The following is a 13180-nucleotide window of genomic DNA, read 5'->3' as shown; positions in this document are numbered from 1 at the left end:
ACACTTCATGCCCACCGTTGCTCAAGGAACCAGGGCTGAAGATTTTCTCACTGATATAGTAAACATATTCACTGAGAGAGCTCTGTTTAAGGTTAGAGTACAAAAACATTTTTTATTGAATCACTGTGCTATTTTTTATGACACTGTGTATTTATTTTGCTAACCTGAAACAATCTATATTTTTCGGGTCTACATTACCTTACATTTGTGGATGCTTCCATTGTTTGACTCAAAATGACTATGGAAGCTGGACTGTGCCGCTGAAATGATTAAAGTTTTTGTAGGTAATCATATTTTTACTTAATTATGTATTTAAATGATGCTAATATAAACCTATGGGTTAGTTTCATCCATTAAATCTTCCAATTAATTAATGTATTAACAAAATTCTGGCTATTAATGATAATAATACATTTTATTTAGAGCATTTTTCATGATACTCAAAGACACTTCACAAAATCATGATTATATTTTTAAAAAATGTGTCTAGAAAGTGATTTTTCTAAAAAGAAAAATCAGCTTTTGGTGGTTTTCATTGGCCAGTCATCATATAAAAATCTGCTTAATTTCTTTAATTTAATGAGACAAAACTAATACACATTAGTAAATAAAACTACTACCATTTAACATTTTCTGATGAATTAATGTGTTAATTATTCATTGACTACCAATGTCATTAATGATCATTTAAAATTGTTTTAATAAATTGCTATTTAAACGTATAAATTAATGAGCAATAAAGTACACTTCAGCCTCCATAGCTGCCAGTATGTGATATATAAACATGATACTTATACACAAACACTGAGGTTGCAAAAAGTTAGAATTTTTGTGTTGCACATGTAGACTCTTATCCTGGATGAGTTGCATCTTATGTCCTCATTTTCAGTGATCTACAGTATGTTGTATGTATAATTTATTTAGTCCACAACAGAGAGGGGCTTGATAGGAATAAATATCTGTTATTGTAGAACTCATAATTTTCAGCTGCAAAGAGTTGAAATGGATCCAGTATTGTCAGTCTCCATTTTTGCTGCAATGATGGCAGTTTGTGTTTCTTCGTCTTTGTCTTATGTTTGGTTTGTGTTGGTCTCCTGTAGTTGTATATATATATATTGTATTATAGTTTCTCCTTCTTTTTTAAATGCTGCTACATCTGTGCATAACTTTACTGTTTGACCAAGTTAATTTCACATGCTTTGCCATGTTTTTTTTTTAACTTATTATGTATTATACATTGCAATTTTCCACATAGAGTACAGTATCTTTCCTTTCCTCCACTTTCAGGAGAAAAACATCGCCATAGGAAGTACATGCCATTTGGTGATACAGAAACAATCACCGACACTGTAACAAACATTTAATGTTAATTTTTTAAAATTTTTGTGGGGAAAAAATCAAATCACGACAAAAACTTAATATATCATTTCATGTATTCTAAATATATTTTGAATTTGGGATGTTGTAAAAGGCAAATGAGAAACTGTAAAATCAGTTTAGGATAGCTGAGGATTCACTGGGTGCAGCTGAATCTACATTTTAATAAATCATCTTCCTGGTACAGTTTCATTTGTGAAATGATTATTAAGGAAATATCACTGTGTTGAAAGAAGGTGATGCTGAAGCAAGGTCTTGAAAGAAGTTGGTTTGCATTTGCATGCACTTTTTCAGACATTTTAACACCATAGCATTTTTTAAAAGTCCTACTTTTCAGCTTTTGTGCTTTCATACGTTGTTATTTTTTGGCTCCTTCGAAAATCAGCCAGGTGGGGCTCTGTGAAATTTCCTAAATCATTTCAGACTTTACTGTGTGAGTACTCAAGCTTAGCCTTTGTAGAAAGTGAAACAGTGCAATTATGTCCACACCAGAGATATCTGATTTCATCATAGTACAAAAAGCCTTAAATATGAGTAAAGTTGTTTATGAGTTGATTTTTCCTTTGTGCAGCTTTCCTTTCCCTAATTGACTTGGGGCAGAAAGATCAAGCAGTATTTCAAATGAATAGAATGGTGTAAATATGAAGTGAACATGAAATGTTTACAGTTTATGTTGTGATTCCCAAATTATGTGGACACTGACATATTGAATGATCATGTTCAATGGAAATCATCAGAAGCATATTTTGGGCATTGGTAAATACTAAAAAACTCCAAACCCGTTCACAGTCAGATGGCAAGTTCAGAGCAAGCAGGATGAACTGACGGTGTATAACACTGCTGGTTATCCATGAAATTGTATCACCACTGTTAATTCTATGCCTGTGATCTTTATTAATTAATTATTAATTGTTCAGATATAATTACTACATACACAAATCTATATAAAAGTATGTCATTTCATGGTCCCAACTCAATAAGCTAACCAGTCATGTGGGTTAGTGCAGGGTATGCTGTGGTGCTACACTTCCATGAATAACAAACGTGTCAAACATTTTGAATTAAAAAAGACATGCAATCCATGTCATTAGTAATTGTACAATTGTACCATTAATGGATGAACAGAGGTTTCTAATGGCCTTTTATCTAACATGTTGTATTTCTTTGGAATTAAAGTGGCGGTACATGTGTTGAATCCTGTCCTGTGATGTCTGTGTTATATCTTGAAAAAGAAATAATACCCTCTGTTAATGAATCTGATCCTAAAATCATTTGCTGGGAGATTATCTGTCACTGCAGCTTGATTTGTTCCTGTGTGTTCAGGCTGTCAGATTGACTGTTTACAAGATAAAAAAGATCACTTTAAGCATATCTCTCGTCTTTATAAACAGAAGGTCATCCAGAGAACTTTACACTCTGTGGTTTTATGGTTGTATTGCTGTGGGAACAAACTCTGCTGCAGAAAAGAGCTTTTTAGTGACACAAATTCCTACTGTCCTAAAAGCTATATTATGGCAGGTGTGCTTTGTTGTATTTCAAACTTAATTCTGACCTTTCTTCTGGCATTTCAGAGGAGAATATCGAGGTGTGATTGAATATATTGTCCCTAAACAGTGTAGCACTTTGCGCAGATTGTTTCCAGCACTTCGATTGAGATATGCAGAGCACCCTTCACTTTGATTGCATCCGGTGGGACACATAACCCCTGAACTGAATTATAGCTCAGCATTACCCCAAGTAAAACAAAACATGAGGCTTCTCCAAAAAGAAAAAAAACATCCCAGGTGTTTTAAAAGATGTCCACAATACCCTATTTAAAAAACAGAACAAATACATGAGCATGTGTTGTATTACACAGTGGTTTTGCAGAGCTTGTGAAGTTGAAAACTGCATTAGTACTGTGCAACTCGCTGCTGCTCTCTTAGCTTTACAATATATATCTAAAACTTTGATGTAAGCTGCAAGAAAATCTTGGGCCGTGACCTCCAGTGTTGTATGACAGTAGCAAAGGAGGAAGTCAGGTGAGATAGTATAATGAGCAAGAAAATCCACATAAGGAGGTGTTTTATTGCCTAAACCTAATCAAACTACAAGTTAAAGTCAAATGACCTATGTCCTGACTTACAAACAAGCACATGTTGACTGAAACGGTGTGCATAGGGCTCTATGTAAGGAATATACTAAACAACGTGTTTATCTTATCTAACATAAGTTGATAGTGTTTGCAAACAGCATATCATTAGCTAACTATAGATAGTAAATGGCATTTAACTAAATGTTCCTATTGTGTTAGCCTGTTACTTGTAGCCTTCTTTATTTTGTTACAGTGTCTCTATACTGACTGACAGCAGCATTACTGTCCGGTTAACGGTTGAGATGTGCTATCGCTATCTAACAAACCCTCTGGGGTATTTTCGTTCATCTACAATTGCAAATGCACTCACTTCATACTTTTAATATCTTTGCAACAGATCTAGGTAGCGACTGTCCTGTAGAGCACTGTCCAGCCGACACTTGTTCTAATAATCCCATCCAGGGGCTTGGTAATCCCTCAAACAAACAGTGTGGGTTTTTTTGGGACATTTTCTGAAAATAATTAATGCAATAATTCAGTGTTTTATGTGCTTATTTATGTAATGCTGACTATATAAACAACTCTTTAGGCTACTGTTTTAGAGAATGAAATTTCTGGCAGCCATACTGACTCTCCTCCAGTGACGGTGACAAAGCGGCGTTTCGTCGATTTACAAATGTGATCTATGCTGTGTATTTAGAAATCTACTGCATCACAGAAGTGACCTTCAGAGAATAAATGTGTCACAATAGTAGTTATCTTGAGTGTATTGAGCTGCTGCAACGTAGAACCGACCTTCAGAGAGTAAATGTGTCAAGATAGTTAAATGAACATGGACAGTTGTGATAAAAATGTTGTTTTTTTATTTAGTTTTTCAGCTGAGGCATTGGGTTTATAAATGTGAAGATAGTGAACTTTTGCACAAGTGTTTATTGCATAAAATAAGTAACTTGTTGAAACATTCATTCCCTAATATTTTTCATTCTAGTCTGACAAGATAAAAGTATCACCCCACCTGTTAAAAAGCACCAAAATACAGAAAATTCCATCTATTCTGTTAAACATGCTTCCCACGCCATGTCTACAATAGAAAGCTTGACATGTGTCACAACAAGAACTAAGGGGGACATGGTTTAGTCAATTAAAATATTTTTGTCCTTTACTAAAAGTTACACTTAATGTCCTTCATCCCTCCTATTGTTTGATAAGACAAAGAACATTGCAGTATCGTGGGTGACCTCAGTCATGATATGTGTTTATTGTTCTTATGTTGACATAGTGGTAGTTGTTTTCTCTATAGGTCACATCTTCAAGCATGACTGACTCCAACAATGCAGACAGGGTTTTAAAAAACAACAAAAACTGTTTATTCCTAATAATCTTCTTCTTTGTGTGACTGGAGGCATCATTGTGATGGATTGCATTATATTTTGGAGGTATTCCAGTTATTGTGTTTTCCCACTATGCAGCCTTGCAGTCAGAATTCACTCACCTATCTATGTATTTCACCACCTGTTGTAAAGAAAAACATTTTAAGAATTGTATGTTTTGAAATAAATAAGTGCAGGGGTTTTGAAATAAATAAGTGCAGGGTTTTTTTCTCTGTGATAAACATTCAGCAGGTGTTAGCCAGCCTTCCAGCATTCATTGTAAGAGAGGGTGCCAGGCCATTTGTGAGATTTGAAGCCTTAGATTTCCTCCTTAGTTGAGTAAAGACGGGCTGCCACGCAGCTGCTGTTATGTTATCAACCTGTAGGATACCTGACTGGAGTAAAGTTGCTTCATTAAACAAGAGACAAACAAAACACGGGAAGATGGGTCAATAGAGGACAATAGTTCATGGTTTTAACCATCATTACCTCCTGACCTTTAATGCTGTACACCAGCATTGGGTTGCACCAACTATTTGTAAGTTTCTAACGTTTTAAGGGTTGCACCAGCTGAAATACGTCCAACGTAGACATAAGTTACAACTTAAATCTTACACCTAGTCCTTAATAGGTGTAAAGTCCTCCATAAAATAGTCAAGTGGTTGTCATGTCGCATCGTTTTGAAAGGGGGGGGTGACTGGGATCAGGAGGAGCAAATTATACCGGGCTCTTCTGCGTAACCAAGCACACACAGCCTGGATGACAGCTCATTTCAGGTTAATGAAGCAAAATACAGATCACAGACTGGTTAAGTTATGAATTGAAAATGTAGCAAAATTAAGAGTAGATTACTAGCCCAAAGAAAATATTGGATTAAAGAGAAAAATATAAATAATAAAGGAACGTGAAAAGGCAATGACTTATTTTTATTTATTTATTTTACAAATTTGTGTTACTTGTAACAAGTTACTACCCACCCTGCTGCAGGCACCCTCACTGCTGTCTTCAGGTAGGTTGTAAATAACAGCAGCACAGAAGAAAAGTCTGTAATATTGAGGCACTTAGCCAGCAAACTCGTATTTTTAATCCCGTAACTTTTCAGCATCTCCTTTGCGTTGTGTCGGATGTTTCTATAGGCCTAACTTACACGATTTTTGTCTGCGTTTCAACCGTTTAATTATGTCTGATGTGGAGTGATTGATTGACTAGCCACTCATAGTAAACCTTCTCGCCTAGCCTAGAAGGTTTGGACCTTACGTCTCGGTGGTGCAACCAAACATCAACACAGCTTAAGTCTCAAACTAACTAGTTTCAACGTATTGTTTAGTGTGGATTTTGCACCCTAACTTAAGGTAGAACTTACGTATCGCTGGTGCAACAGGCTGCAGAGGTTTTCAAAGTCTGAGACTGTGGCCTCCCCTCAGACAAAGCTTGGGAAATGGCACCCCCCCACCACATCTTTAGTTTACTTGATCCCATAGACACTCAACATTTTAGCCAAAATAGCCTAATATTGCTGTTTGACATACTGTAACTTCTGACTACACCAAATAGTTTTAAAAAAGGTCTGTCCTAAGGCATTTAATTTATTATTATTAATTATCCCCAAAACTACTATATCTCTGAACTCTCACACATATAGGCAATTCTATGTGATCTCCTTTTGATAACTAATAATAATAATGTAATATTGTTTCACTTCCATTCACTGAGCCTCCCCTAAACCTGTTTGGAGCCCTCCTAGGCAGACCCGCCTCACACTTTGAAAACCCCTGCTGTAAATTGTATTGTATACAATTGTACTTTGCCCAACGGCAGATATACAACCATAGCAACTAGCTAGTGAACGTAAGATAATGAGCAGATATTTCCCCCCAGAGTGGAGACCAAAACCAAAGTTGAAAGGTGGAGTATTGATCATAACTGGTAAATTGGTAAATGGCTACATTTATGTAGCACTTTTACTGCTCGTTCACCCAGTCATGCACACACCGATTGCAGCAAGCTACCACGCAGAGTGCTGGCCAACCACTGGGAGCAATTGGGGGGCCAGTGTCTTGCCCGAGGACACAGAGCCACAGTCGACCCAATTCATCAAGTGGCCAGAAACATAACTCCAAATTAATAATAATGTTGTTCTGTTGGATGTGTAAATAAGCAACTGTTTGCTAACAAATTCACCATCTTAAAAGGTGATGCTAGGTGCGTTCGAGATGACTGCGGCTAACTTTCGCTGACTTGATAGTCTAACATGAGCTGCAGGTGAATGCAGGGGCGGGGTATAAAAACGGTGCCGTCAAGTCGGACACATTCTACCTGCATCAACTTACTGTGAGCTGAGATCAATGACTGATCTGAAAAATGCCAGGAGACAAGGCAATAGTGTGGTTCCAACTTGGTGCAGCCGGAGAGAAGCAACTGCGGCCGCCGAACTTGGCGCCAGCAGCCACCTTGCTCCTGCGAGGTTTTAATGTCATGTGACTTGGTGACGTTTTGCAGTGCCGGCGAATATTTGACACAATTTCCAATCAGCATGCCTTATTTTAAGTCCAGCATGCATCATGTTAAAGTCAGTGCTGCGCAGCGCCACATGAAGTCAAACGCACCTAATATGTTACATACAAGTTTCTTGTCGTGCTTGCAGATTGTTTTGCTGCCCCAAGTGGCCAAAACATTATTTATTGCAGGTTTGAATGTTTTAAATATTTATCTCCTTGAGAGTTAAGATTAGACTAGACTAGAGTCAGAATATTTTGGAGACCAGTTGTCGGATTTCAGATCCATGATATCAAGTACAACTTCATATACCATCTTTATCGTGCTCCCTCCTGTGTGGGCTGTACTATACATTACTGGAAATGTTTTGAAGCTTCAGTGGCTGTTCCAAGCAGAGCTTTGTAAATTCTGTGTATCAGGATATTCCATTTAATATTTGATCAAGTTTCAAGCACATTTCACTTGCATTTCCACTAGTTTTGAGTAGGTTTAAATTTTAGTCTTCTCATCATAGGATTGTCAATTAAATGATTTCCACTTGGACTACAACTACAAATAATATTATATTTCATGTTGATATCTATTCTCTTTGGTATTTTTCAGGGCACCTGCTACCTTAAATTGTGGTATTTCAAATCAAAGTCAAATTTTAATGGTGTTTTTATCTTCCAGACAACTCTAATCAACTTGATCTTTAATGCCGGTGCATTATACATTACCTAGTATCAAAGTATTGGCCATTAAATAATAACATGTTTACTTCACAGAAATCCAGAAAAAATATGCATCAACACAAATAGCCAGTTTAAGTTTAAATTGAGTTCCAAACAATGTCATGAGCAGCAGACAGGGATGCTGTGAAATTTGTACTTTCACGCCACGCACATATGCAGAATACGCGAGTACTGTATGCAAATAAGCTTGGAACAGAATTGCTGATTTGTTGGGCTTACGGATTGCAAAACCACGTTTGCATGCAGTGCAGTTCTTCAGAGCACCTCTGTGCCTGCAACATGCCTCATTCTGATTTCTGAATAGTAAATGAAAAGCTCATTTGGCGAGGCTCAGAAGCTGGGGTTAGGGTCAGAGGGGCTGCTCACGGTAACTCAAAGTCGCTCTATATGATGAGATTTCAGTTGGTTCATTACTCACATTGTTACCTTTGTAATTCAGGCAGCTGTCAGTATCCAGAGGGAGTGAGTGCTGGGGAGAGGAAACTAGATATTTCTAGCAAAGCCTTTTTCAGAAAGAGAAAGGCAGGAAGGGAAGGACTAAATCACACTGTATCTATCAATTCCAGGTGGAGTTTCTAAAACGGCAGATATTTATGTCTGCAGAAGGAGAGTTTGTATGATAATAGAGAAATTGACCTGGTCAGTGAGAACAGCATATACAGAACACTGAAGCAATATATTATCTTCCAGTGATTTGTTTATAATTCAGCTTTTTCACAAAAGTGTACAAATACATTCCTGACACATGACAGATGCTGCATTCGTCTCAGTTAGATCCCATATTAAAAATGCCCATTAAAATGCAAAGAAAAACCATAACAAATAGAAAAAATCTTTTAAATTCCAGGTTGTGTACTTATTGTGCTGGCACACTGTAAGGCATCTGAAATAGAGTGGGAGTGAAGCAGCCACAGAAGGCTTTCCCCATAGAATAAATCAATATTCTATGTTGTATTATTACATTTTACACATGAGAAATGAGCTCATTGTATAGACTTCACTGCATATAGGTTATTTTGAAATTTTATTTTGAAATCTTTTTTTAATAACACGATTTAGCAGAAAATTTCATAAATAAACAGGTATGTGGAGGATTTCTGTAAAAACCATCCAGCCATCTTCCACTCGAGTCTTCCTTGATGTCTTGATGATATTAACCACAAATGACGTGCCCAGCTCTCAGGATATTGTGCTTTTTCTTTGAATGCATTTCTGAGTGAGATGAGCTGCATTATGTAAGGAAAAGAGCTGCTCGTTAATGGTAATGCAGACGGCGTGATGAAGATGAATTGCCATTGTCTTGTCATCCATCCCAGAAGCAAGGAAGGGGGGTATGACTACTTACTGGCATGGCAGCTCAAGAATGACTCATATCAAAAGTGCATTAGTGGCTTTGATGGACAATAAGCATGTGAGTTGTGAAGCAGTTGAATATATAAAACATCTCCCATCATGAAAAGACAGACCAAAATACAGACAGTCTCGATGATGGATATATGAGCAAATAGCAGTAGCATCAACCAATGACCTTTAAGACTTCCCCAGTGCTGAAGAAAAGGGTGCAGCTGAGAAGAGTTTGATGTGTTTTCTTTAAAAGCTGATAATAACCATCTAAACCCATATACCCAGGTGGAGATTTAGCTAGTGATTCCCGCTCTTCTTCCTCCATGTACAGTGCTATACGTCACTGATAAATAGCAGCGCTGATTTGCACAAATGAGACATATTTCCCCTTGAATGAAATCTGCGTTTTAAAGAGCTTTAATGAGCTAAAATGTGAAAAAAAAAACGCCCTGTAAGTGTGTTTCAACTTGGTGTCACAAACCTAATAGCAGCGTGTTGACTTGTGTCTGCATGAGGTCCTTGACTATAATGAGCTGAGAGTGTACTGACACATTCAGCACTTTTACTAACACTTAGACCACTTGTTCAACTTCAGCTGATTGCAGTGATCAAATCTTAAGTAACTGCATAATTTCATACAAATCACACGATTCATTCTTGTACTTGTACTTTTCAGTGTCATTATGTGTTGGTCGACTCCAATGGAGTGAATTATAAAGAAAGAAATTTTAAAAATCTTATTAGAGTTGTACCTGTGCTTAATTTGTAAATTATTAGGTGCCGGAGCGCGTGCAATGTGCCGCCTGCTGAAAATAATTAATTAATAATTTATGATCAAATAATTAATTAGGCGATTTAAAACGCATGGCGTACCTGCACATTGTTTTAAAGAGCAAAAAGAAACCATTTTTAGCTACCAAATAAAATAGTAAATAAGGAAATCCATTAGATTATTTGTGTAGAAGGGCACTGCAGCGATGGAGCGCACTTTAGAGGTGCCCGGAACAAATTAAGCACTGAGTTGTACATTATTTACTTTAGTGTTGTGGTGTTATGGTACATGGTTTTACATCCTGCGATCGAGGCCAGGATCCTGTGTTCATATTGGATGTTTCTCCCAATGTATGTCCAAAACCAACATTCAGTGCCAACTCAGAAAGTAGTGTGTGCTTTATGTTTTAAGTGGAAAGTAAGGGTGTAGAGGTCAGGGTAGTCCATGTACATGCAACAAACCAGAGTTTCTCTGGATCTCTCTTCACTACACTGTTGTCTTGCTGTCTACAAATGTTGTTGTTTCTTGTTAATGTTTGTGTGTATATATGTACTGTACACTGTAGTTTGTGTGTTTAGCTTGTTATCCTGTTTGTTGTGTTTATGTACATTGAGAGCAATGTAAGACCAGAGTCAAATATGTCATATATGTACACGTAAAAGTGATTCTCATTCTGACACAGACGTGCAAAATTACAGTTTGTGCTTTTACTAACCCTAACCATGATCTTTCCCTAATCTTAACCATAATGTAGTTTGGGTTAAATAAGTAGGTTGTTAAAGTTAGTGGGCAGTCAAGGTTAGGGAACGATCATGGTCATGCTTACAAAAAACAAGATGGAAACAGGAAACAAATAGCACACATGACCCACACATTCACACCAACCACCTTCCTACTTTGTCACTCTATAACAACATCACCTGACTCCCTCCTTTGCTCCGGTGACAATACCTAGGGCTTTTTCACTTGAACAGAATCAGAATCAGAATCAGAAGGAGCTTTATTGCTTTATTTTATTATAAACACATGTTGTATTTTGGCCACTTTCTGAAACAAGTGATACTGTCTTTCTTATTGTGAGGAATGTTTTGTTTCTTGTTTTGTCACAAACAAATCATTTCACAATCACATGTAAACTAAATATGCCACATATATTTATATCATACTAATTTGCAACTATACACATGTATGGTGAGAAATGTTTCCTCATTAGGTTGGAACGTAATTACATTTATAATGAATGTAATGTTTGTATGTATTTTAAGCTGTAAAATATTCACACAGAACATGTTTGCAAAATGTTCACTGACAGTGTTTTCCTACAATATCAGCTCTTGTAATACACTATCCACTTGTAGCAACTAAAGCATGATTCATGTTTTCATGGTTATGTTTAGGCACTCACAGCACTTGGGTAAGGTTTGAGACGCTGACTTGGAACACGAGGCAGATTCACTTTCATAACGCTTAACTGAAATCACAATATTTCTTGAACTCTAAAGGTGCTTTTGTTGCATAATCCTAACTTGTCCTGTGTTTGGATGTGAACCCCAGTCTCTGATGTATAAGTCTTGTGTTACCATTAAAACTCATTTTCAATATGCGATCACTACATATAGCTGTGTCATTATATTACATTGTTGACAGAATAAATATAATGCTGTGCTCCGAACACCCTGCTGTGGGCACAATCCTCTCAATCTGACACAGTGCTGACATTTACATGCCGAGAAGAGGCCCACGAAACAATAAGAATCCACAGTACACATGCAAACTAAATATGACTCGTTATCATCCTCTCAAGTGGAACAAGAAACAAAAAAACTCTGTTTCACTCACACTTTGTGCAACCAGCATTCACCCTGCTCACCTCACCTCACTTGCAAAAATGTTGCCTGTGAATATTATCCAGGTAGCAATCACGTTTCCTGCAAAAATGGTAGACCGGGTTAGTGTGTGGCAGTTTGGGTTTCTCACAGTGAAAACAGCCTTTCCCATAAACCCTAAAGTTTTATAGTGTAAAGAAACGGCAAAATCTCACCTTGCTGGATATACTGAAATGCAGCAGCTGGAAACTGTAAGGATATTTTTGCTTGTTTGGGATAATTACACTTTCTTTTTAAAACTCACCCCAGAACATCTGAAATCATGTTTTCAGTGTAATATAGCCAAAAAGCATATCACCTAGACTTCTAGCTGTGACTCATTTATTTAGGTGATGTTGCAGTGGAACTTGACAGACATCAAAGTCACAGATTCCCTTACAGGCTGAATAAACATCTTTGCCCTAATGAAAAGGGATCACTCAAAATGGAGTCAGGTCTACCTTTGCTGTATTTACATGTAACTACAGCAAAATGTATTTGACTTATTTTTGTGGAGTTAAACAGAGCACAGCACTTATGTGCGAGTCAAAAGGACACCATGTTTTGTTATCTTTAATGATTTTCCTTTAGAATATTTAAATGGTACAACTAAACCTTCACTTCAGTGTGCAAAAGACGGTCTAATATAAAGGAGTGTATTCTTTGGTTCTGAATAACAGATTAACCATCACCATGTGCTTCGCAATTACACACACTTATGTTTGAGAGCTCAAAGTGCCTCTTAATCACTCTGAAAATCAATGGAAAAAGTTCAAAAGCAGTCATACGTGGACTGCTGTAACATTTCTCAAATCCAGCAATTAATCATTTTTCTTCAAGAAGAATTCAATCACGGAAAAGAACTGAAGTTCTAGAGCTCAAGTCGTTTGATCTGATCTGAGTTTAGCACTAGAACAGTGCTTTTGCTGTCAAACCTTTTGATTTCACTCTTCATGTGCATTCACATCTGCTTCGAATGGAGTAGAATTGTATTTGTAAACAGCTTTAATGTTGATTTTTACTTATTTGTCAGTCTCTCAATTGCAGTGCCTCATTAAGAAGAATCATGTTCAGTCTGAAAGACACTGTCCCATCAAAACAGCTCTGCTCAATACTTTATTTGAATAGTCCTGTGTTGATGCTTCAGC

The sequence above is a fragment of the Micropterus salmoides genome, unplaced genomic scaffold (genome assembly GCF_014851395.1).
Source record: "Micropterus salmoides isolate LMB-PRFRI ecotype aquatic unplaced genomic scaffold, ASM1485139v1 Ms_hic_scaffold_16, whole genome shotgun sequence".
Taxonomy (NCBI): domain Eukaryota; kingdom Metazoa; phylum Chordata; class Actinopteri; order Centrarchiformes; family Centrarchidae; genus Micropterus; species Micropterus salmoides.
This window is presented reverse-complemented; position numbering follows the sequence as displayed.